The sequence below is a fragment of the Solea senegalensis genome, linkage group LG13 (genome assembly GCF_019176455.1).
Source record: "Solea senegalensis isolate Sse05_10M linkage group LG13, IFAPA_SoseM_1, whole genome shotgun sequence".
NCBI lineage: Eukaryota > Metazoa > Chordata > Actinopteri > Pleuronectiformes > Soleidae > Solea > Solea senegalensis.
The window spans coordinates 7,103,780-7,130,712 of record NC_058033.1 but is presented as its reverse complement, the minus strand read 5'-3'; the positions used below and the strand labels follow the sequence as shown (position 1 = coordinate 7,130,712).

The 26,933-nt window shown below is 42.2% G+C and overlaps 1 long non-coding RNA gene across 8 annotated transcripts; it reads left to right on the top strand.

Moving 5' to 3' along the window:
- The first annotated feature begins 443 nt into the window (after window positions 1-443).
- Window positions 444-26,577, top strand: LOC122780093. 8 transcript variants are annotated; one of them, XR_006361649.1, is made up of 8 exons: window positions 444-2,188; window positions 2,880-2,955; window positions 3,507-3,792; window positions 3,891-5,721; window positions 7,877-7,926; window positions 8,815-8,889; window positions 19,130-19,239; window positions 26,251-26,577. It is a non-coding gene; the product is annotated as an uncharacterized LOC122780093 (long non-coding RNA). The 8 variants fall into 8 exon arrangements; XR_006361655.1 differs by lacking the exon at window positions 444-2,188 and having other exon boundaries at window positions 2,438-2,955; window positions 3,891-4,997; window positions 5,647-5,721; XR_006361652.1 differs by lacking the exon at window positions 444-2,188 and having other exon boundaries at window positions 2,438-2,955; window positions 3,891-4,997; window positions 5,632-5,721.
- Window positions 26,578-26,933: the final 356 nt, after the last annotated feature.

Below are 26,933 nucleotides of genomic sequence, written 5' to 3'. Positions count from 1 at the left end.
GGCCGATGCGGCGTTATCAGTGAGGTAGTGCAGCTGCGTCGCGTCATGGACGCTGAGGAGGCAAAAAAATTAAAAAATAAACGCTGATGTCATGTTTCGTAGTCATGTATCAGTTACAGCGACGTAGAGAAAGTCTGCTGGCTGCTGATTGTATGATAAATGTGAGTGGAACGGCACAGGGCAGAACAACCACTGGCAACAGGAGCGATCTTAATCGCCTGTATTGAAGAACTCTTAAGTGAAGGATAAACCAGTTAAAATGCAGCAGAGTGAGTGCTGCGGCTCTGAGGCCGGGACATAAATCTGACCACGAGCACTTTGTGGCTCTTCAGGTCAGTTCTCCTGTGGGAACAGAGAGATGAGAGACTTGGGGTCAATCTGGGCTAAGCCTCGCTGGTGCCAGTGGACCTCCTGGTCCCCCAGACCCAGGTCAAACACGGTCTGAAGAGAAAGACTCTGGGTTTGGTTGAGGCTGTGTGTGTAGCAGCAGCAGCACTCGAGGTCACGACACCAGGTGAGGTTTTATACTGAAAGAGAGAAGGTGAAGATGTCACTGTTGCTTTCAAATGTTTGTGATTTCACAATAAGACTCCATCTCCGTTTCAACACCTGTAGCCTGTCTCATCTCTGTTGTTTTGTAAAGTTGCTCCAGCTGTTCAGTGTAAATTGCATCATCGCCACGTGAGCCATGAAGAAAACCGCATCACAGAAGCTAAAGCATATTTATTCACGTAGAACAGGAACATTTCTCCTTAATTACACAGTTCTAGCACGACTCGGATCGGCTCCACTCTGTGATAGTACCTGGTACCTTTAAGGTTTTTCACTTAAAGGTACCAGGTACATTTCCTGAATGCAGTTTCCTGCATCCAGCTAATTGGAGCTGCATGGTGAAGGGAACAGCAGCAGCTGTTGTCAGAGCATTCATTTTTGATATGGTATGATCAGGTTTGCGAGACGCCACAACATGATTGTGAAGTTTAAATATCTTGGAATTATCCTAGATTCCAATATCGACTAGGGAAAGAAAATAAACGTTAACATCAAGAAAATGGACCAAATAATCTGCAAACATTGGAAGACGACAAAGATGTATGCACCAAATGCAAGCACCAGAGAAAGGCGGGGCCATGACATTATCGTAAACACAAGGGGTGGCACACGTTTTTCAAAAAAACTGTGTGTCAGTGCGGTTCTGAATAAATTAGCTGTGAGGCTTTAGCGTAGCTGAACGTGCAGCGACACAAGCTACTCTAGTTTGTGATTTCCTGGATTCCAGTTCCCAGCTCATTGCTGCTACATCACAGTTAAACGCTGCAAACGGCGGATCAGATTTAGTCGACTGTAGCGCTCCTCGCCGAGCTGCATCTTGTAAAACTGAGTGCATAGGTTTGGAGTTTGAGGCGCGATCCCGAAGCTCCCTGCACCATTTTCCCATTTCCCGGCTTTTCCATGTCGTCTTCGCTCTGCGGCCTCGCTCCTGAGGAAAAACAGACGCCTCCTCTGTTGCCGGCCTCCCCCTCCCCCCCCCCAGTCTCTCGGCTTTCTTCTCTCCTTGCCCCCTGGGCTTTTTTGTTTTTATGGCAGGCCTTCTAACACATGACCTCTGCCAGGCATTAGGCTGCGTGTACACATCCATACACAACAAAATAAAGCGAGAGCAGCCATGTGATTATGTATGAACCGAGCTCATGGCGTTAACAGTCACTCGGGAACGTTGTGTGAGGCGAGGCCCGGCGCCGCAGAAGTCTCCTTGGCCGCCAGGTTCCAGGGGCGATAACGGCGTCTCTGATTTATTCGCTGCAAAACACATTTGTACTTTAATCCGATCACACGGCAGCCTCGGAGAGTAAGAAATCATCCTCGCCTCGTTTAGGCTTCTTCTCCCCCCCCCCCGCTCTGCCCTGTCTGGACCTGTCGCTCCTGCGCTTCGTCCGAGTCGCTGCTGCGCTGATGCAGGACGACAAGCTGTAATTTGGTGTACACATTTACCTCATTTGCATGAGAAGCATTTGTGCTGCGAGCCGCCGAGGTGAACGAATTACCGCGGCGGTTATTCTCAGTCTAAATAACGGAGGCGAAATTACGAGCGATGCTGGGAAGTCGGGGAGTTGCTCATTACAACGGAGGAGCTTTTTTTTCCCCTTTTTTAATGTCTCCCGATGTCTCTTTTATCCAAGACTCGCAGGTGAGTGAGAGTTTTCTCGACGCTGAAGAAAATACAAAATCACTTGACTGAAGAAAAAGGGAAATATTTTCCAAAACAAAGTATTTAAATTGTTCTACCAACCAATTTTGGAATTTTAAAAATGTGCTTTAAAAATGACTGAGATGATGAAAATGCGATATTTTACTCAGAACTTTCAAAGTAGAAAACACTAAATCATAAAGTCCTGAAAGGGCTCCCCCTTGTGGTGCTTCAAAATTGTATGTTGGTGTGCTTCGAATCAGTTAAATGAAACTTGCCGATCTCAACTATGGTGAGAACTTTTTATGCTTTTTATCTCTTTTTCCACAAATCTAAACTGCTTCTGCGATTACGTTTCTTAAAGAACGCATTTGCTGCCAAATTACATCTCGTTCTTCTTCGTCAATAGTTCTTATGTGTTTGAGGCAAAGTTCTCTTTAGAAGGACGAGGAAGTAGAAGGTAGCAGTGGTGGCGAGTTCCTTTCCTCAAGCTAGCAGACTACAGTTGAGTTTGTTAAATTGATTAATATGAGGTACAACGTATGAAATATGTACACTTCAGAGTCAGAAAAAAATGCTTTGTTAGAGATTTAGTTTCCAGTGAACTTTCATTGAACTTCAAGAGCAAACGACACCAATTTTTTACAGTGTTACAGTGTTAAGAAGAAAATCTGATGTATTTCTGACACAGGACGACAGTTTGTGAGTTTTTTACCGTCTCATGGGGACATTCAGATGCACGAAGTCCTGGGCAGGTGAATTTCAAGGTAAAACATTGGAGAATTCTTTTTTTTTTGTAAATAACAGCTGTTCACCGTTAGAGACCAAACAGATTTGTTGCAGATTTTCACAGACGATCAGACGTCCACCATGGACCGGACCAGATTTAGCTCCCAGGTGAATTTCAAGACCATACATTGGAGAATCTACCGCAAACGTTTCATACAATAGATGATCGGGAAGTTTCTGTCATGTGTTTCTAGTGTGTTTTCACAAAGTTGTACGGCATTTTGGGGACACGTCTACCAGACCCAACCAGATTCAGCCTCAGGCTAACTTCAATCCACTGTTTCTTCGATCCACTGTTTTTACGGACCACAGGTCAAGACCAAACAGATTTGTCACAAAGTTTTACGGTGTTCTGAGGACACGTCTACTGGACCGGACCAAATTTAGCTTTTGAAGCTAACTTCCATCAATATTTCATCAGCATAACAGCCGACTACATTAAACGCCCAAACAGATTTGTTGCAAAGTTTTACGGCGTTATGAGGACACGTCTACTTCTGGCTAACTTCCACCCATTTTCTCTCTGCAGGTCAAATTTGGGACCAGATGTCAGAAGACCTGTTGAGGACCACAGTTTAAGGCCAAACAGATTTGTTTTACAGCGTTCTGAGGACATGTCTACTGGACCGGACCAGGTTTAGGACTTTCTGGTATGTTTTTACGAAGACAGCATAACTGATTTCTTTCAGACATCTTTTATCAAACGCTACCCAGGTGCCTTTTGTGCTTTGTGGTTATCGTCATTCTTCCGTAGTCTGTAGACACGTAAAGTAACGTCACTCTGCTTCAGATCAAAGAAACGAGAACCTTTTAAGGTGAGAAAGGTCAAATTTTGTGTCCATAGCGTACAAATAAAACATCCACAGACTCACATTTAACTGTTTATTTTTCCATGTTTGTGTTTATATTGCAGTTGTCCTACACATCTTCAAAGTCTCTCTCTGATACACTGAGCCAGAAATATCCGCTTCTGGAGCGTTTTACCTTCACCAAACCTTCTCTTTTATTCCCCCGGAGGCTCTTTTTTTACACGGGGACTTGTTTATGTATCATTCAGAGGCTGATTTATATAAAACTCCAACCCTAAAAACACAGTAGAAATTGATCCCTTTATAGCTGTTGACAGCATTATCTGATTTATTGAGTGGTAAGCAAAAAAAGTAACCTTGGCTGTAGAGAGAATTTAGAACCTGGCTCAGATTTCCTGTAAATCACGTTCAAACACATGATGCAATCATCAAAAAAGACTGTTTTCATATGATTTTATGGTAAAATGTGCAATAAAAACCATGTAATCCTGAGTCAGGAGGTTGGGGTCATGTGACATGCACAGAAATTGTGACTTTTCTTGAGATATTGAAATAAAATGAGAATGCACTGCAATAAATCTAAAGACTTGGTTATAGCAAATCCAATTTTTGATCAACTGTATAAAAAGAAAAAGACGTTTCGTGTTGCCTTGTCTCACATGAGGAAAATAATCAAAAACACCAAAATATATGACACGCCAAAAACAAGACAATGTCAGGTTTGTGACTCGCTGAGATCCCGTCCCAGTCGTCTTCATCATGTGAAGCAGGTCCAGAACAGAAGGGAAGCGAAAATGGAAAGTGATTTTCTTTTCATTACAAAACGAGGAGAACAAATTTGAATCCTAAATCATTAATGCCTGTTTGTATAACCACATTTCCTCGCTTCACTTCCTCCAGACTTGAAGACCTCAACGTCGTCACCGTGACTACAAACACTCGCAAGCACGACTCGCTTTGTTTGTTTGTGTCGCTGTCGTCCCGCAGCTGAGGGGGGAGCGGTGCCACAGCGGATCACCGCCCATAGGTTTGATGTGGACTGGAGTTGTTTGGTGGCTTCAATGACGCAGCGTGCGAGGTGCAGCAGCCAAACACTCCCCCGCTCCCTCAATTTCTTTTCCACCACAAACTCAGTGTTGAGTCACGACAGACGCCAGGACGCTGAGGAGAGCGACGTCCTCCACTTTGGAACGTCCTGGATTTGAGAAACGGTGAAGTTCCTCCATTTTGACCATTTTTCACAGGGAATCAAGGTTTTTTTTGTGCCAAAATAAATGCCTGTTGTCTGGAACACGAAAAACACCTCATATATATTGTATATATTGATGTACAGTAGATGTTGATTTGGCAGAGATTTTTTTAGTCGCGTATCCTCCCATTTATCCAACACTGGATGTGGCCACCCTGTGGCTAGAGGTCAATTTAGAGTGTCCATTGAACAAGGAGCAATGGGGATCGGGTACCCGGCAACTCTTCAGTTGCAAGCCAAGTTCTCTTTCTGCTTGGTTACGAGCTGCCCCGATAATAATATTCATAATAATAATAAACGATATGTATTGAGAGAGTCCCAAAGTCTGGGTCAGGAATTTTCCCCCAACCTTTACTTTAGAGTTATATATTTATTAATGTATATGTATATGCTTAACACAACATGACATTTAATGACTTTATCAAAGATTTTTCAGATAAGTGCTTACATTTGTAATTTGGGGTGCGATACTTTGCCGTTTTCTTTAAATCAAGTGTTTCCCAATACATAGAAAGTATTGGGAAACACTTTAACATACAGTAGAGCAACACAACAATATACTATTATATTACTTATTTCAGCTTCCTTCTTTCTAGGGGGCGCCACTGCAGATGATCCACATATTAAGATTCCCTGACGCAAACCTCCCATTTATCCAAGTTGTGGCTGGAGGTCAATTTAACACAGTAAGTTTTTGCCAATAATTGATTATCTGGCCAAACATCATGTCTTCATCAGGTTAAAACCTATATATTTATTTCTTCTAATCTAAACTATCCAACCTTGACATGACTAAGTAGTACTTTGTTATTTAACTAGTCTTTAAACGTCTTTAGTCAGAGACAAAAACTCAGGTTTGCTGCCTGAAGCCAACAGGGAGTCAAATGTGTGTGAGATTTGTCATCTGAAGAAACATTGATTTTGATGCACTGTTGTTGTTTTTGCAGTGTCAGATTATTATTTTTTTTAAAAAAAACATTCTAGAGGCAGAAAATGTCACCTTTCCAAAAACTGCTGTAAAAGTATTATGTATAAATATTTTCTCCACTTTAAATTTGTCAGTCTTTTAAAGCTACTTCAGCCTGAATTATGCATATCAAATATTAATATTTAATTGAATTTAATTTAAAATGTTAACCCTTTAAAGGCCAGTATGTTTACACAACTCCACAGTTTTTTATTAGAAAAATGGATTGATTGATTTTGATGCATTTTTATTTTTATTTTGCAGTGTCAGATTTAAAAAAACATACTCATTTGTTCTTAACGGCAGAAAATATAACTTCCCAAAAACTGGTGTAAAAACATTATATATTAATATTTTTTCCACTTTAACTTTACATTATTTTTCTTGCAGTGTCAGAGTTAAAGAAAACAAAACCTTACTAATTTGTTCCTAGTGGCAGAAAATGTCAAACATATCAAATACTAATAATTTACAGAATATTGATCACTGACCACTGATTTAGAGTCTCTGATTAACAATGAGCAATACAGGTTGGGTATGTTGCTCAGGGGAACCCCAGCCCTTGAACCTGGCAGGGATTTGAACCGTCTAGTTAGACTCAAAACAATGTATGAAGAGTGAGAGAGAGAGAGAGTCACATGATAAATGCTCCAGTCCTGACATGTTTGAACCTGAAACGTGCACATGCCTGGTTTCACTTTAAAAATATAAACTAAACTTTGCCCTTGTCAGTTTGTCTAATTTCAGCCTTTTTTTTCTCTCTCTCTCTTTTCTCATTTTTCTAAATGTAACTATTTGTGTCTGGAGGCTTCTCTAATCAAAATAAATCCTACCGTAAGACACTCGTGAGCGTAAGTAGACACTTGTTGGGAGGACGGTTTTCCATGACCATCACTTCTGCTGATTTATTGTGATTGTTTTTCGTCATTTCATTTGAAGTGAAACAGTCACACCCGACCACGCACACACTCATAGGTCACAATCAAAATATTACTAAATAATGTTTTTTTTTTTTACATATTTATAAAAAAAGAACAAGAAAATGAGGCTGGAAAAAGCTCAGGGTGAATAAAAGTCAAGTCAAGTCGAAGTAAAAAATACTATAAAAGTGGAAATATGTGCAAAGTTTAAAGGTACAGGCTTATTGTGCAATTATATATACTGTATATTTATATATATATACAGTATGTATATACTGAAAATATATATGTATGTGTATATATATATATATATATATATATATATATATATATATATATATATGTATACACATACATATATATACACATATTCAATTAAATGAAATTTCGACAAAGGTGTAAAAGTAAGACTTATTAAATACTTATTTAGAGCATAAATAATCCCTGAAATGAATAAAGTGTGAGAATCTTGTCCTCACTCTGTCGTTGTGAAAACTGTGTCTGAAGAATCCACTTTAAGTGGAGAGGAATCAAACCTCGGGGGGGGGAGATAAATAACTCGCCTCCTGGACTTTCTGGACTGCTCTGCTTCAAAAACTCACAAATGCATGCACGTGATTTCAGGGGAGGACCCAGTATTCTCGTGCGAGTGCGGGGGAATCGTTTTTTTTTTCCGAGTTTTCACGCTGAGCCCACTGACGTCTCCTCGTTTGTTTCAGATTCTGCTTTGACGTCTAATCCGTTAACATGTCGAGAGCAAGCGTTGGAGACTCCTTACATGTCAAAGACGCTCCAGGGTTTGTGCAGCGCTGTTTGCTTTAGGATTAAGGTTAAGTCATTGTTTCTTAAACATCGAAACAGTGATCTGTGCTCCGTGTCTGCTCCTGACTCAGCCTCTGCCTCTGTTTGAGATAAATATCTACATTTGAAATCAGTCTCTTTGTTCTTTTCCAGAACCAGAACCGACTTCAGCGTCTTTGAAGGATTCTGGAAAGATAGCGGACGTGAGTGGACGGAAACATTGACCATGCACCAAAGCGCTCATTTTATGATTATAATCCCAATTATCCCATAAAAAACAACAAGCTTTGTTACAAAATTTGAATGTTTTAATCCTGAGGAAGCACAGACGAGACGATCCAGTCGCAGACCCAGGACCACACACCAAACCATTTTAAGGGAAGAGATTCCAGGGATCTGGGAATCTCACAGAAACTCGCGTGATTTAACGTGACTTCAGAATGTAAACAGACCGTTCAAGACGTAAAATATCACACACGTTTAGAGCTTAGGGTTTGAAATCGGGAAGACTCTGATGCGTCCGATGACGTTAAAATCGCGTCTGTTAATCCCTCGCACCCAGATAATCTCTTCAAACTGGCCTCAAATTTGAGGGCCCCCCAGATTACGACATTGACTCATTCATTAGTCAACTTGAAATGAAACTAAATTAAGACTAAATGGATTTCATGATGCTTTGGTTCCTTTAACATGGTCTAGTTCACCTTTAGAATCTTGTCACTTCTCTGCCCGAATAAATCTTAATCAGGAGCCGCAAAAAACACAAACAGTATTGACCCTTTACAATGAAGATAATATCATATATGTAAGGTTTATATATGATATTTAAAGAACTACCGTTTGTCGTATTTATGAAATTTAAGAGCTACATTTATACTTGAAATGACTTTGGAATGAAATAAAAAACATTTTATGTAGTTTCTGTAAGTCCATGGATCCAAAAATGGACAGGACTCCACATGTGTGTACTTCTTGGACACTGGATGTGACGCACAAAATATCACAGCACTTTATCTCGTCAAAGAAGTGTGGGAAAACATGGAAATTAAATGAAAATAAACTCATTGTTTTTTGTTTTTTTTTCTTCAAAGCTACAAGGAGCCACTGAAGAGGGGCCGAAGAGCTGCATGAAGCCCGGGAGCCGCAGATGCAGAACCCTGGTCCATGTGAGTTGTGCCCATATGAACCAGACGATGCATAAAAACATGAAAATGCGTTCTAATCACAAGAGGGCGAGTCATGGAAGTCAGTAAAGTTCATTTCATCACAGAAATAAAGAAATAAAGCTCGTCCCATCAGGAAAATACTCAATCCCCTTTCGTTTTGAAGCGGACACTGTTTACACTCAGGGAGGTCCCCAGCGTGGGTCTAAAAAGTGTGGAATTAGCGATGCGGTGTCACTGGAGGGCGCGTGACAAAGAAAAGAATGAAGATGTTTCCCTGTTCTCGTCACACAAGTACAATACAAGTATTCCTTTAATGCTCTAAAAGTGAGAACTAACGGTGTGATGTGAAAATCAGTGATCCTGTGAAGTGGGCATCCGTCTTTACTAACCCTCCCTCCCCACCACCACCACCTCGCTAGCCCCCCTCGTGAGAGTTTAATGTTATATATGGTTTATTTGTGGGGAGGATTACTGCGTTCAGGAGCCCGTAATCCATTCTTGGTTTCAAACACGCACGCCTCCCTAACTCCTCAAATCTACAACCTGTCGTCAAAAGGCCCAAACTGAACCTGCTCCCCAGCCCCCAGGCTGCGTTGTTTTACGGCGTGATCTGTCTTGTACGTCTCAGACCAAATCCTATTTTTACAGCTTGCTTATACATTCCTGCTGCAAATGGTTTACATACCGAGGCGGGGAGCCGTCCTAAATCAGCTGGCAACTCCGTGCAGCTGGGACAAGGTGGAAACCTTGTCATCAGCCTGCTCCGAGCACCGATTAATAAACCCCCAAATTAAGATAATAGCGCCTCGGGGGTGACCCCGGGACCCGGCAGGATTACATCACATGCACGGAAATTCAATTTCAACTCTTGTCGCTCTCAGTCACCGCCGGGAGCCGCAGTGTTGACCCACCTCGTGTGGTTAGCCCCCCCCCCCTTCGGTCGGTGCCCATTCATGAAATTGCCGGGTTCTCAAACGGTGCTGAGTGAAAGTGGAGAGGCCGTGTAACGAGCCGAGGAGTTAGAGGGTGATGACTCTGCCATTCAGGGGCCGCAGCACAATCCGTGCCAGTGTTTGAGCGGCGAGGCGCTCGGGTGCAGCCACACAAATCCGCCTGTTACCGTCCCCGCTTTTTAAAACCTTGTTTCGTTCATGTTAGCAGCTCATAAATGGCCGCCCACCGCCTCGGCAAAAGAACAAGCCTCAGTTTTATGTGACGCAGTCTGCACGGCCTAATCACAGCCTTTTTATAGTCCGAGCTTTGATAAGAGGTGACACTGAGCACGGGGGTTTGTTGTTGAACCAAACACCTGGACTTTACTGGCACAGAAACCAGATCAAACAGCAACTAATATTAAATCCTGCAATTAAAAGTGTTATTTTCCTCTTTTTTTTTGTATATTGTTCAAGTGTTGTTTAATGAAACGGGGTCGACCAGTCACAAAGTCAGGGGCCCAAGAGGATCAGGCTGGACATGAGCGTTAGAGCAGATGAGCTGAAGTTTGGTGTCTGTCATGGCTGATTATTATAAAGAAAGGACAAACGAAAATAAAACCTGAATGAATTCTGAGATTGAAGTCAGAATTCTGAGGAAAAAAAACGTCAGTATATTGAGATTGAAGGAAAAATCAGAGTTCGGACTTTAATTTCAGAATTCTAGGAAAAAAAAGTCAAAATTTGGAGATTAAATTCAGAATTCTGAGATTTGATTCTGATTTGAATGAGGATTCAGAATTTAATCTTGGAATTTCTCCTTTGTTAGATGTTGCAGATTAACACTTAATGTTTTCAGGGTTTGTTAAGTCTTTTTTCACTGATCTAGAGTTGTTGACTTTGATTCTCGTGTCGGACGTCGCGCTCACGACTCTTCAGTGACCAGTCTGTCTGGTGGAAGCTCGTCAGAGCAGCTTTTCCATCATTTATCATCGTTCCCACCGACGTCAAAGTTTGAACACACAAATCATCCGTGTACAGTAAGACAATAAGACATTGTAAATCCCGTAACAGGGTTTATGTTGCTGTGAACATATTATCTGTGTTTTCATCCTCCCCTCTCACTCCTGAAACTCCCTTCAGCAAACTTCCCTTCGATGATGCAAGGCAAAAAAAAAAAAGCCCCCACCTCGCCTCGCCTCGCTTCCCGAGAAATTGCTTTTTTCTTGCATGTGGTAGAAGAAGGGAAAAAAAAAAAGTTCTTAAAAGTCTTATGAGTGAAAAGGATGTTACCTCATTAAAGAAGAGGCCATAAATCTGTCTCCCTCCTCAGCAGCACCACTCCACATCTGGCCGCTCGCTCCAGCCACTCATTGTTGCTCGTTCTCTCTGAGCCCTGGACGCGATTTATGGTCCATTCCGCTCGTGTCACATGTTGTTTGGTGCTGCTGCTCTGTCAGCGATCTCACGCTGGTGCCGTCTCCTCTGATGTTCGGCATTTTTGTGAGTATAAAAATCGGGCCGGAATGTGTTTACGGTGCAGCCGCGGAGGCGTTAGCGGCTGAATGTGCACAAAACGATGCTAAACGCACTGATGCTAAATATAACTCATCACAAAAAAAATGTGCGACTAAAAGTGATGATTCTGCCGATTAACTTACAGTATCTAACTCACCTTTTGACAACTTTTCAGCTCATTCACGTGGGGAGCAACTCGCCAAAATAGACGCCAAGTTTCCTCAAAGGTCGACTTCCTGTTGAGTTTAGGCCATCGTTATGGTCGACCTTTTTAGGTCGTCTTGGTCTATAACATCTTCCCACCAAGTTTTGGGAATTTCGGTTGAACTCAATTTGGCCTCTGTTTTCACCATAGGGGGCGCTATAGAGCCCTTGGGCAACACACGGTTCCAGGAACTATGCCAATATCGCATTTTCACCAGACCTGACCTCCATGCCGAGTTTTTTGGCACGTTAACGCCCTCAAAAATGACCGAAAAGCCACGAATATTAACAGTAATATTCACAGGTTTTTTTGCACAAACGCATTGCTATAATTACGCGAGAAGTTGCACGTCACAGTCAACATGGTGTGGTTATTACGGTCATTTCAAGAAGCCGGCAAATCAGCGTCTTTGTCACCAGAGAGGAGAGCGTCAGAAAAACGCCTGAACAGAAGTTTCCATTTTTTTTTGGGCTGTTAAACTGAACTGAATTTACATAAGTGACACTCCCACAATCCTCCCGAAAAGTTGCTATTTTCTTTTTTTTTGTTCATCTGCTTTCTGAAAAAAATGCTTAATTTCGGTTTTGAGTTTACGACAGATGGTACAGAAGATTCAAACTTAAATACTGGACTGGACGAATTTGGACAAGTCTGCAGCCTCTGAAGGAGACATTTTCTGATGTGTTAGAACATACCGTGATGTAAAATGACTTTAATTCCATTTAAGTATTCAAATTACAAATACTAAACATTTCTGACTTACACTAAAGCTACAGTAAGTTTTGGTGATTTTATTGTTGATGTTTTTGTCACTGCTTGTTCTTCATGAATAGTAATGACGGTATTTGTTTGCCGCGTCCTTCATCTGAAAACAGGCTCGGTCGGGCAAAACTATCAGCTCTGACTCAGGGAGCGTTTGTGTGTGCAGAGCAGGGGGGCGGAGACGAGAAGTATCTCACAATCGGGTTTTTGAGCAGCAGAATTCACTTTTGAACCTTTTCGCGCACGCGTCTTTGTGTTTTTGTTCGCAGTCGTCTCGCTTTGTTCGTGCAATGTTGCTGTCGGAATATCGCACAGGGATAGAGTCGCGTCAGACTTAAGTCAGTGCTTGAATCTTGTTTTCATGTAAATGTCACGCGCCATTTAGTGTCTTTTTTTTCCAAAATTCCAAACGCAGTAAGATTCTGATATACTGATATATATAAATGACTTTAACATGTATGGCTTTACGTCTTGAGTTAAAACTTGAAGTATCTAATCTGTTGTGACATAAACAAATAAAAAATCCCAACTAAAAATCAACCAAATATTCTCAAAGTTTATTTAAATTGACTTGTTTTCAGAAAATGAATCTACCAAAGAGGGATAAAGCAAAATGAGCTTGTACATCCAGACTTAACGTGCCTTAAAAAGAGGGATCACAAAGTTGGCGTTATTACAAGCAAGTCAATGTTCTCATGTAAGAAAGACTTACTTAAAATACTGTTAAGTCAGTCTTATTTTCCTAGGTGAAGGAGCATTTGGGAACTATTATTTTATATTTGTGACTAAAGTAAGATTAGTGCAATTTCTCAGAAATTGGGCTTATTTTAGTTTCTTGAAAATCTGTTGTTGTTTTTTTGCAGTGTATGCCATGTTACACAGTGTTTTACCTAATCATGTGTGTGTGTGTGTGTGTGTGTGTGTGTGTGTGTTTCACCGCTTCATAACCAAATGGGGACGAGCCTTCTGTGCAGACTTTGCATCCACTCGCCTCCCACGGTCCAGCCAATACATCAGTGTAAAAGCAAACCTGTGACGGGTCATGATATACTGTGACTCGACTTTAAGTGTGTGTGTGTGTGTGTGTGTGTGTGTGTGTGTACAGGTTTGGAATCTGTGTGTACGTGTAGACAGAAGCACTGAGGGCTGTGGGCTGACGCGCAGCGCCAGACGCTTCCAATTATGTCCGTGTAAGTCTCGGGCCTGCGAGGTTTTCGCACTCGGGTTGTTTTTGGGAGGACGATCGTGCGTCTGTTCTCCTTTAAATGAATGCACACAATCATCACGTTTATATATATATACATATATTTGTTGTAGTTGTGATGATTTTGTATTTAGTGTGGCTCAAAGCAGGAGCTCAAATAATGGTAATACAATATGGTGATGATAGGGTCATGATTTTGCCTTTTTCTAATGGTAATATAGTGAAGTTAATGAGTGAGATAATACCCCATTATTATCAGGTAATAATGAGAATTGTCGTACAATTACCATGTTGTTCCTTTTGATTCATTCATTTACGGGGAAAATAACATGTTTAAATAAAAATGAACACCTTAAATCCTTAGAACACGGAGCATTTAAGCTGCTTTTTTTCCCATTACTATGTAAAAATGTAAACTCAGACGCTATAATGTGGCACATTTGTGAAATTTGGAAATACGTCACAGATCAAAGTTTGCTTTTCTCGTTTTTCTGAACATTAATTGAAGAAAAACGGTCTATTTTGTGACAATTATTGCTACATTTCTATCACTACAAAAAATGAATTTTGAGCAGCGCATAAGAAGTACCTGCGGCACAGATCTGACGTCATCTGGATTTTTCGATATGACTATCAAATAATTTGCCTTTTACCAAAACAATTCAAGACTGAAATTAGATTTGTAAATAGTATATCGATTTATTCATTCAAAAAGATTGTATTTTATTGTTTGATTTGCTCTCCCTGGTTTGTTCTTTGCGCCATGGTTTTTTTGTTTGCGATTCTGACCGCGGGCGTCGCTGTCTGGAACTCGCTCCCTGTCGAGTATTAATCTCAATTAAAAGTTCCAGACAGACAACAACTCCAAGACGGAAAAACATAACAAGAGAGAATAAAATAAAGGACAACAATGAAGTGGTGAATTCAGCTTTCTCAATTCAAATATTTCGTTTCTTCAATGTAACATTTAATCCACAAATTAATCCATAACCACACATTGAGGATTTCAGTGCCGACACGATGCAGATGGGGGTCAGAGATTAGGTTTTATTTCCTGACACAACCACGACCATAAATCAACTCAAATTTCATTCTCTTTCCTCGTCAGAGCCCAAATTTTGCCTTTTTCTGCCTCTTGTAGCAGAAATTGTCCGTCCATTAAAGCTGTCGTCAATTTCACGACATCTCACAGTGAAATCACATCACATTTAATCCAGCTGTAGTTTTGTTTCTTCATCTTCTTCTGATTTCAATTTTGAAACGGCGCGAGATTGTCTTCTAACATCAAAGTGTTTGTGGTGCCGGCAGTGATCAGAGGTTCGGACATGATTTTAGGTTATTAATTGGTTCAGGAAAAGGAAAGGATGTGTTTTTTTCTCTGGCATTTGTTCTTGTTTGGACTGAGATGACACCGCAGAGAGAGAGACAGAGAGAGAGAGAGAGAGACAGGAAACGCTGGGAGAGATAAAGCGAGGTCACATGGCTTGTTTCCCAGAAGCAGAAATGTCGTGAAAGACGTTTTTAACCAGTAAAATTAAAAGTGGTGGCCACAACGACGGTGCGTTCAGGTGCCGGAAATAAAGTTGAGCATGGCGGTGACGCGCGTTTGTACGCGATGAATCAAATACGAGTGAAATAAAATCCAGGTTGTGTCAGATTGCTTTTGCAACTCGCCAACTATTCAGTGGCAGATGTTTCTTTCACAACGCTGGACTTAAAAAAAACAAAAAAACAACAAAAATCCATCATGGAGAGTCTTGTGTCTGCTTTTATGTTTGATCAGTTTGTGCTAAGAGGGATTTGAGGCGTCTGCACAGCGTCAGCGCGGAAAAGAGAAGCGTGACCTCCAGTAGGTCACATGGAGCAAAGAAAGCCGAACATATTCACATTTAAGAAGCTGAAATGATTATCAAAGTTGTTGAGGATTCATTTAGTCATCGATTAATAATCGATTCATTGAGTTATTGCTTCAGCCCTCGTGGCATCCATCTTGTATTTCTAACGGGGTTTGTGAGGTTCCGCCCAGTTTCCAAGTTCAAATTTCCAGTTCAGGTTTCTGTGTGAGGAAGTCATAAATTCCAAGTTACAAATGGAACGCAGAATTACTGTAAGAACACCCATCCATCCATAATCTGGATTATCTGTATGACACCAGTGACTAAGACCGTGGATTAAATGTTAAATATGAAGTTAGATGGTCAGAGAGTGTCGTCACTGAAGAGTCATGAGCGCGACGCCCGACACAAGAATCAAAGCCAACAATGCCCAACTGTAGATCAGTTAAAAAGACTTCAAAATCCCTGAAAACATGAATGTTAATCTCCAACATTTAGCAAAGGAAATGTCTAAAATGTCAATGTTTAACAGAGGAGTCTGGTGAGAGCCGCTGACCGTGATCCCGATACTGGACCATTCTGTGACTTGACGACGACTTCCGGAAACGGAAAACGACGTGAGCTGAGTCGCGCTAGAACTGTCGCGTCGCCTCCTGATGGTCATTCTAGAGAAGGCAGGTTTCAGACACCTCCACGTTGGCTTCCCTTTAGGATCGTTTCAATGTGTAAACAGCGATTTAAGACACGATTGATACTCTGGTTTAAACCCCCGTAATCCAGTCTTCCCGCGTTAATCGCGTTGCGCCGCGAGCAGCGGCACCTCCAGAAAACAGGCCTCGCTCGTCCTGTCGCGCCGCGCGGCTCCGCGATGGCTGCGACGCTTCGCCGCCGCTTCAAAGCCGCTGCTCGTCTGGCTCACGCCAAAAGCAGTTAGCGTGGCGCAGAGCAGACCGCCGCCACACAAAGGAAGCTTTTGCTTTAATGTTATCAGGGACTGATCCACGGTCTGTAATGACGCTGTGTTCCCCGCCTGTCTGACAATAACCTCATGGCTTTTATAATACAACTATCCTCCATTAGGGAGCAACTTTTATTACGTTTGCAGCCTCAGAGAAGCTCATTCATCTGCAGCTGAGATGGATGCTCTCTTGAGTGAGCGCATGTTTCCCTCTGGCAGTGACGAGGAGACGCTATCTCTGCACACGATCACGAATGGCACAAAACAGAGATGATAGTTTATTCATTGGGTTAAAAATATGGCACAGATTCACTTTAGTCCTTCGACCGCAGGCTCACGGATTCATGTCTGTTTTTGTCTCTTATTTCTGATGTTGAAGCTGTTGTAAATCTAAATTGTGTGCAATTTGAGGCTCAGCTATTGTTTTATATACACACACACATATATATAGATATCTACTGTATATATAAGGTGAACCTGCCGGGTTGATTTTGGTTCATTTCACATTTTAATTGCGGTTTTACGAAAAAGGTACTCTTTAAAAGAGTGATTTTTTCTTCAATGTAGATGATTGTAAGATCTATATTTTAGATGGCTGCCGGAGCACAAAGGATTTATATGTATATTATACTTTTCTTATGTATTTGGCCTTTATTTAATGTGAATGACTTTTAAAAGGTCCCGGTGAAAAAAGAAGCCGAACTAAATCACATCAACTCACAAAAAAAGGGAAATAAACCTCCAGAGAAACAACCACGTGCCTCTAAACTAAATTCTTACGTTAAATTTGTGAATAGCTGTGATTTTGTGGCACGCAATATTATTTATTGTATTATTATATTCTATTACATTTGTTTATATTACTATTACATCGTTATCAAGGCAGATTTAGTATAATATGTATATATATATTATCGTGACTTTTTTTAAGCATAAAAAAACCAGGGATCCTGTGTTTCAGTTTAGTCCAAATTAAAAATATCTGTAGTTTTCTACTATACTGAACTACACTGTACAATTATTAAAAAAAAACAAAACAAATGGAAACATTGGTGTTCTGATTTATTTTGACATTTCCTGAGATGATGCCGCGTTTACAGGGAACTTTTCCAAAAGACAAAGAAAAAGATTGTTTACATTTGGTTCCATTTCCTGTGTGGATATGATAAACGTGTTCACTTTAACAAGGTACAAAAATAGACATGTTAAATAACTGGTTTTTGATTGTGTAGATTAAGTCCACGAGCGGGACATCGACGAAGAATGTCCTCGTCTTCAGTCTCTGAGACAGAATGTCCTGCTGAGACTGTGCAGCGTTTCCTCGGACATGCGAAGAAACACTGACACTTTTATTCAGCAGCAGCAGTTATGGTGACAGTAACGGCAGCGTCTGTTCTCAACCATAAACTCTTTATCAGCAGTGTGTGTGTGTGTGTGTGTGTGTGTGTGTGTGTGTGCACGTGTGTGTGTGTGTGTGCAGACATTCCTCCTCTGTGTTTCTGTTTGTTTATTTCAAACCAGGCTGTAAAACATGATGTGGAGTCTGACTGCAGCTGAGGCTTTGATGAGCAACCAGCACTTCTTCACCTCCACCTCTGCTCATCCACATATGGAAAAGAATAGAATAGAATAGAAAGAGAAAGAGAAAGAGAGAAGAGAAGAGAAGAGAAGAGAAGAGAAAGCCTTTATTGTCCAGATATACAACATAAACTAGTGTGCTGCAGCTGATGAGTGCCAGAATATAAAACAAAACTATTACTGCTGTACATTAATGGTGCAAGCAGTATTCAACAGGCCCTCGTAGCTGCCACTCTGCCTGCAGGTGGCGCTATGCCTCTGACTCACTTTTAACTTATATCACATGTGAAGTTTTGTGCAGATCGGTCGATGTACAGCAAAGTGACGTGCCACTTCCTGGTCCTTGGTGAATAGTCGAAATTCGCCAAAGTTATGATGGTTGCCGTGACCACGCCCCTTTTGAATCTGCGAGACATTTTGATAGCGTTTTATCTTTCATTTGTCAATACAAATTGACTCATTTTTTTGAGCCATATCACCCTTACATTTACCTCAAAAACGCTAAACCTTTAGGGCAAAAATGATGATTATTATTTCATGTATTATATACAGTAGAACAGTTGCTCTGATTTTCACCTGAAAAGAGTCATTTTTGTCGCCTCTCCACCCAAATAAACTCAATCTGGAGCCGCTAAACCCATTTGACCCATTAAAGCGAGATAATATACAAAATAATGACAGTTTGTTGCATTAAGAAGAACGACAAAAAGAAAACTGTTGACATGTCATTGCTATTTACAGCCAACGTTTAATAAAGTGGAGAAAAAAAAGAAGAATTACGTAGACCTAGTACTTAGTGTTCCACTTTGAAATAAATAAACCAATATTTGGATTGTGTGTAGCTCATGCTTGAGAAAACCTAAATTCAGTAAATATGTGGACACGTATTTATTTATCACCTTGATCTCTGAATAAGAGGCGTCCACGTGCACCAGAGGAAGCTTGCGCACCACAGTTTGAGAACCACTGCTCTAGTTTACCTCGGTCGTGTGACGTCAGCTGCGATGTAAAGGTGTTAAACCTAAAATCATTCTAAGATTTGATACGTTTTATAACTCTCTCTCTCTCTCTGTTAGCGAGTCGTCGTTTTAACAGGAGATCGAGTTTTTGCTTTTATCCCCCCCTACACACACACACACACGCACACACACACACACACACACACACCTCCTTGTTATTTCATCTAATAAAAATAAAGACTCTGTCTTTTAAAGTCCAAAGCTGATCTTCATCCTCTCCTCTCCTCAGTGCAGCCAGACTCTCCCTGATAAGGATGATGGATGGGGCAGAACTCTGGCTCCAGCCGAGCCCCGGCAGCTTCCTGGGAGCTGAGAGATACTGAGGAGGAGGAGGAGGAGGTGGGTGATGGAAGGGGTTCCTCACTTGTGCAGTACAGTAGGACGGCCCACCTTAAATAAATAATACCGCCAAGGGTCGCCGTGGAGACCATGTTGTTATTGTTCATGTGTGTAAAGAAACGATAGAAATCACCTGATTTGAAGGAATTACATTGCGGGTTGTTTTTGTTTTTTTACAAAGAGAGGTTTTCTGAATAATTTATGTCTGTCTGTCTGTCTGTCTGTCTGTCTGTCTATCCAACAAAACACAAGATGAATTGGGTAAAACAATAGAATTGAAATCGTCATAAAATAGAATAGAATGTGATAGTTTTCCTGGAAACGTTTTTCTTTGCTACATGAATCGCACGTCTGTTTTAAAATGTGTCCGATGTTCCGTGACCTGTGACCTATGACCTTCAGAAGCACCCACAGGTCAAATGAAAAAATATACATATGTATATAAAATAAACACAGAGCATCTGTCTGTGACTGTAACCGCTCGCTGCGATTACGTTAATGATTTGTTTTGGTTTGAGGACGACAGCGGGACGGTGGACAGAGGGCGGTGTTGAAATTAAAGGCCTAATCCGTGTTTACATCCGCGGCAAAGGCAGCCATTTGTTTTCATTAGCAAATCGGGAGACTGATAATGTTTCCCACAGAAACTTTCCACCAATGTTTCCACATCAGTGTGTGTGTGTGTCCTCTGCTCTGTCACACTCAGAGACGCAGCCAAAGGACAACTTTTATTTCCCAGAATTTCCCCCCCCCCCGCAAGGTGCGCACGCTCTCCGCGACAATGATTTAGGTCGTGTTTATCACAGCTCGCTTAAACATTTACTTTTCAGCACAAGGTGCAGCTCGGGAAGAGAGATGTCTCTCCGCGGGGTTTCGACCTCTGGAGGATTTAACGCCGCCTTCTGCGCCTGCTGTCATTTACAAGAACGAGTGATGGGACACAAAGGATCATGGGAGACGCGGCGGAGCTTGGCCCCCGGTGTCAGGATGATCCGCGTGCACGCGTGTCACGGAAGTGCGTCCCGTCTCGGTTTTGGATGGCTTCATCGTGTCTGCGAGGCGTCCACATTTGTCATCGCAGCACATTGTTTTGATCCAGTTCCTCTCTTTAATGAGTCGTAATCCTTTACTGTAAAACGGCTGGACGCACATCCAACGTGACTTATGACAGTTTATGCTGCGCGATGAAGAGTAAACAAACGAACATTTCTCCACGCGGCCTGAACTTTCACCTTTTTATGGTTGTCTTTGGAGATCCTTCACCCCTCTCCCTCCCTCTCTCCTCTCCACGTCCTGTGTCAGACCTTGACAACGTGCAACACCGTGAGTTTTTATCAGAGGCTGCAGAGTCGACGGTCCTTTCACCAACAGGAGAACACAAGTTTCCTCCCCACACACCAAAGTCCATACAAAAAAAACAGATTTTTACATCCTGGCTCACATGAGGGCGGATCATGCTGTCGATCGCTCTTCTGTCTTCATGAGGAAGTTCAGGTGTTTTATTTCGTGGGTTCGGGGGAGTGAAATCTTTCATTGGGGTTTACCGAAGTGACACAAAGGGACCACACGGGGCAGCAGTCGACCAACAACTCCTGTGTCAGCAACACTCGAAAAATGCAGATTTTCTCTATGGGATTTGGTGTGGGAGTGTGAGCAGGTCTGTGTGTTTATGTGTGTCTGTGTGCGCATGTGCGTGTTCTTGTGTGTTTTACCTCTTTAGGACATTTTGTCTGTCCTAAACACTGACCTTGTCAGGACCAGTGGTCCTCGTGGAGACCAAAACTTGGTCCTAATGAGACAGAACCTTCATTTCTGATGGACGAGTTAAGTTTAGAGCAAAGATTTGAATTGTGGTTACAGGTTAAGGTTAGGGTTAGTCGTTAACTAGTTGTGGTAAAGGCTCGGGATAACACTTTGTGAGGGTGTAATGTGTAAAACGATGTTTGGTGACCTGTGACCTTCAGGAAGCACCAACAGCTTCCTTCTCTTTGTGTAACTGCGACTTTAAATATAGAATTATACAATTAAAGCCATTTGCACGCAGCCCCTGCTCTGCTGAAGAACAAACGGAGGCAGAATGATGACATCAGAAACGACAACAACAACAAAGCTCACGCACTGCAGCTTTAAAGGAGACGCCGTTTTCCTGCATCTGTTAAAAAAAAGCAAAAAAAAAAACAGTCTGAGTGAAGACGAGCAGAGCTGGTGGAGACGCTGAATGGGACAAGGGTTGGATGAGGTGATGTGAGACGGAGAGATGACAAGAGGACGGCGGGGGGGAGGACAGCGGGAGGACAGGGGCTCAAGGAGGAGAGGAGATGAGGTAAGAGACTCGTGGGAATGATTTGAGAGAGAGAGAGAGAGACGGATGGAGGAAGAGGAGGAAGACGGATGAGGGAAGAGGGACGGAGGGAGGAGGAGGGGGGAGAAAGTACACGGAGCTTACGCGAGTCCCTGCAGGTCAGGTGACCAGGTGGATTCACAAAACCATCCTTCATCCGCTTCCTGCGGCAACACCTGCAGCTCCTGCCGCCTCAGGAATGATGTCTGTCTGTCCGTCTGTCCGTCTGCCTGTCTGTCTGTCTGTCCAGAGTCACCACCAAAGAGGTCAAACTAATATTTTAAGCCATAATGAAACATTTTTAAAGTGATTTCTTTGGTTAAAAAGAAAAAAAAATCAAACTCACCAAATTTGGAAAAGCAGCCACAGATGCAGATTAATGTTGAAAGTAAGTTCAGTTGTTTTATATACATATATGTATATATATGTATATGTATATATATATGTGACATGTCACCACCTAAACTCAGTTTAAATCCATGACACCACGATGTTAAACAGCCTTTTCCAGACTGGAGACTTAACTTTGTGTCGCTCACACCAAATCCCATAGAGAAAATCCCCGTTTTAAGCTTGTGGGGACACAGGGGCCGCCGGTCCGCTGCTGCCTCGTGTGGTCAGTGTGTGTCACATAGAGACGTCGGAATGAGGACTTTCCTACGCCGAAGTCACAATATTATTTGAACTCACCGATGGAGCGGTGGATCGACGACTGTCGTGTGACGTGACGTCAAAATCACTGGTTTTCTCTCTGGACTTCTGTGTGGCAGGAGAGCGAGGCTTTAAAATGTGACACAAAATGTTAAAAAAAGGTACAAAAATGACAGGTTGGTTTTCTGTTTTCCTTCGTTTCCTGTTTTATTTTGTAGTTCTTCCTGATGTGTGTACTTTGCTTAGCTTGACTTCCTGTCTGTGATTGTCTGCCCCGCCCTGATTTCATTCACCTGTGTATAATGACTTTCACCTGTTCCTGCTCCCCCTTCATGTTTTTGCCTCTTTCGTTGCATTTTATTTTTATCAAAACACTCGTTTTGTGACACATTTTATGGTAATGTAATGTTTTAATATCTCATACAACCAAAACAAAAACACTGAACCACACCTTTAATAATTGTTGATTTACATGAAGCGAACCTGATTTGTTTAGTTTTGGCATCATTTTACATGATTTATTCATCTTAACATGAGTTTTGTGACTGTTTAATGACTTTTATTAATATTTATATTAATATGTTTGCACACATTTAGCACCGTTGTAGATATTTTGCATGTCTTTCTGACAGTGTCATAGCTTGTTGCCAATATTTAGCATGTTGTGACTTTTTTCATATATATGTATATATACATACATATATCTTCTACCTAATATTTATCATGTTTTTGCACTTTCTTCTGAACATGAGTTTTGTGGCTCTTTCTGACTGTTTTACATCTCTTTGCACACATTTTGCGTGTCTTTGTGCACATTTTGCATCAATTTTGTGGCTCTGTGACTTTTTTCACATTCATTTGTTCCACATCTTCTACCTGCTTTATCTATGTGGTTTTTCCCCTTTTCGTCTTCATCTTATTATGAGTTTTGTGGCTCTTTGTGACCATTTTAGATGACCTTACTAATTTTTAGCATACATTTTATTACACTCTTTGCAGCTTTGTAGATATTTTGCATCTCTTTCTGGCTGGGTTCGTATCTTGTTGCCAATATTTAACCATTTGACACGTCTTTACACACATTTTGCATGAATTGTATGGCTTTATGTGACATTTCTTACATTAATTTGCGTGTTTTTCTTCTGTCTGTGGCTGTTTCATGTCTCTTCACTAATATTCCGCCCACTGTTGCATGTTTTCTTCATTTTAAAATGAGTTTTGGGACTTTTTGGGACTGTTTTACATGAGTTTGCAAATATGTTTGCACACATTTGTAGATATTTGACATCTCTTTACACACATTTGACATGTCTTTGTGCATATTTAGCATCAGTTTTTGCATTCATTTTGTGGCAGTATCATATCTCCTCACTAACATCCAGCCTGTTGTTTGCACATATTTTGCAGGTGGCCACTCGAGGCACATTTCATTGTCAGGTTTTACTAACACAGCTTTTCTCCAGTCCAATTTTTACCCATTTCATTCGTCACGTGTTTTTAATTTTATAAAAATAACTTTAAATGTATTATTTATAGTATTTTGAAGATAAGTGCAGCAGACATGGACATGAGTCACATCTGACCCCGACATTTGTCTCTAGACAACTTTTGTTTATTAATGAGGAGAAATTCAACAAATAAGATATAAAGTGTTTTCAAGAGCGAAAATTACAGACTGAGCGTAAACACAGCTGCGCGGAGCCACTCGAAACACGACCGGGGAAAATGCTCCCACGATGCATCAGCACCGCGGATCAGACGTCTGCGCTGATACCGCGCGGCCGTGTTTATGAGAAGCGATTAGAGAAATAAAGGAGTGAAACAAAGTTGGGAAACAAAGAGGGAGATAAAGTAAGCGAGCGGCCAAACCAAACTGCTCTCACGTCTCCAACAAAAAGACCAAACATCTCCACCAAAAACGATTCATCATCCAGTTGAGCAACACGTGTCAGAAATGTAGATTATTATGGAAGAGAGTGGAGGAAAATAAAAGTGTTTGTTCTGCGATGGAGCGGTAAACAATTCACAATATAAACGTATTTATGATGCAAAATGTTAGTTCATCAAAACATCTGTGCAGAAATAACTCATCATCACTTGATATTAACACGCGGGACGCAAGTTTGTCGAGTTTTGTCTTTTACCAGGAAGTCACATTAAGCAGCAGCAGTAACCGAAGCAGTAACAGCAGCAGTAACAGCAGCAGCAGCAGTACAGCAGCAGTAACAGCAGCAGTAACAGCAGCAGCAGCAGCAACAGCAGTAACAGTAAAAGCAGCAGCAGTGACTGCAGCAGCAGTAACAGTAACAGCAGCAGTAACAGAAGCAGCAGCAGCAGTAACGGTAAAGCAGCAGCAGTGACTGCGGCAGCAGTAACAGCAACAGCAGCAGTATCATCAGCAGTAACAGCAGCAGCAGCAGTAAGCAGCATCAGTAACAGCAGCAGCAGTAACAACAACAGCAGTATCATCAGCAGCAGTGACAGCAGCAGTGACAGCAACAGCAGCAGTAACAGCAGCAGCAGTAACAGAAGCAGTAACAGCAGCAGCAGTAACAACAACAGCAGTATCATCAGCAGCAGCAGTATCATCATCAGCAGTGACAGCAGCAGCAGCGGAAGCAGTGACAGCATCATCAGCAGCAGCAGTATCATCAGCAGCAGCAGTATCATCAGCAGCAGCAGCAGTCACTTGTTTCTGTTTATTTCAGTTTCCTCTCGTTGGAAACTCATCAAAGTCTCAGACGTTTAAAACAAATTGTTTTTTCTTTTTTTTCCATTTTTCTTTCATTCTTTCTCTTTTTTCTTACATCCTTCTCTCTTCACTATCTCCGTAACTCGGGGGGAACATGGAAGCAGCGTGACCCCGGATGATTTATCAACCTCTCTCTCTCTCCAGTTGAAGTGAATGACGCTGGTATGTGGAGAAACTCTGGAGAGTCCAAAACCCCCACAACCCCGACCCCCACCACCCCCACCGCACCTCACAAGCTATTAGGCCTCCCCCTGTGGAGGGAGGGGGGGAGGGGGGCGGGGGGAGATAAGGGAAAATTGAAAATGAAGAGGGAAGGGAGGGAGAGAGAGACATCTCCATATCCACAGACAGACCTCTTGTTCTCCTTCACTATCTCTCTCTCTCTCTCCTTTGAGCTTGATTAGCCGCCAAAGCTTAAGAGGCTTGTTATCAACGGTGGAGACGATGGAAGTTCATCGGCCTCAGGACGTGACTGATGGAGACGGGGACGCAGTGTGTGTGTGTGTGTGGAGGAAGTGGCATATATCTCTTTGACTGATGTGGAGTCTCGGTAGAATGTGGTCAGCTCATTCGTATCCCGGGGGGGGGGACTCCAAAATATCTGCCCGCCGCCTCAAGAATCTCTGGAGCCGTCCGCATGTGAAGTGTCTTCTCCACTCTTGAACTGGGACGGATCCTGATCCCAGACTTCCCTCGCTTCGGGCCACTTCGTCCAGCTCATCTGGGGCAGAATCCCGAAGCGTTCCCAGACCAACTGAGAGACTCTGTCCAGCGAGTCCTGGGTCTTCCCCGAGGGCCTCGTCCTCCCAGTGGGACGAGCCCGGAACACCTCACCATGGAGGCGTCAAGGAGGCCCGAGCCATCTCATCTGGCTCGCCTCGATGCGTACGAGTTGCTGCTCGACTCTGAGCCTGTCCCGGATGACCGAGCTTCTCACCCTATCTCTAAGGGTGAGGCAGACACCCTTTTTCAGTCCCCACAGCTCGTGACCACAGGTGAGGATAGAAAATCTTCACCATGACAGACCGATGCAGAGCCTGTGTAAATATTGGGATGAATGAAAGCTATGGGGACAGTAGCGCAGAGGCTGGGGCTTCAGGGCCAAGTCGGCCTCTTCCAGGTGTCCATCCTTGGCTTGAGGTCAACTCAGACCTCCAACACCTTCATTGGCAGCAGACGTCCGTCCGTCAGGCTCGTAATCGCAGGTCTCAACAGGCTCTTAATTCAAATTTTACTGACTCGATTTTTCCTGTTTCATCCCGACCAGGTGCCCGGGCCGCCTCGTCTGAGGAGTAGCGGCTCGTCTCTGAACCTGTCCCGTGTGACCGAGCTTCTCACTGTCTCTAAGAGCAAGCCCAGGAACCCTGCGGAGGAACCCTGTGGACCCATTTCGGCCGCTTGTATCCGCACACATTGAGCATCTTATTACATGTTTTAATACAGTTTGAGTCTGCTTGTTGTTTCACAGGTTTTCGAGACTCTTTGTTTTTGCATCTTAATCTTTGACGGTTTCACATCTCATTGCCTGTATCCCAGGTTATTAAACATTTTGCATCCTTATATTACTTTTAATTAAACTTACTTTTATTCCACATGTCGCTGTGAGTCTGTTTGATATGTCAAAGGTCATATTTCGGCCCAGAATTCTTAATTATTAATTGGAGCTGATTCACGTCTTGTTGGTAATATCAAACATGTTTGTTGCACGTTTTGCATGTTAATATGAGTTTTGTGACTGTTTCACATGACTTTGCGAATACCCTGCAGACAGTGAGCACTTCTGTACGCTACTTTCTTATAATTAGCATGTTTTTATGACAATATCGCACGTTATTGCACATAATACGACTTTGTGTATCTGTTTTACAAATATTCTGCATGTTTTCTTGCACATTTTCAGTGTTTGTAGAATTTTCGATTCTCTGGTTGCTGTTTCACTTCTTGCTGTTA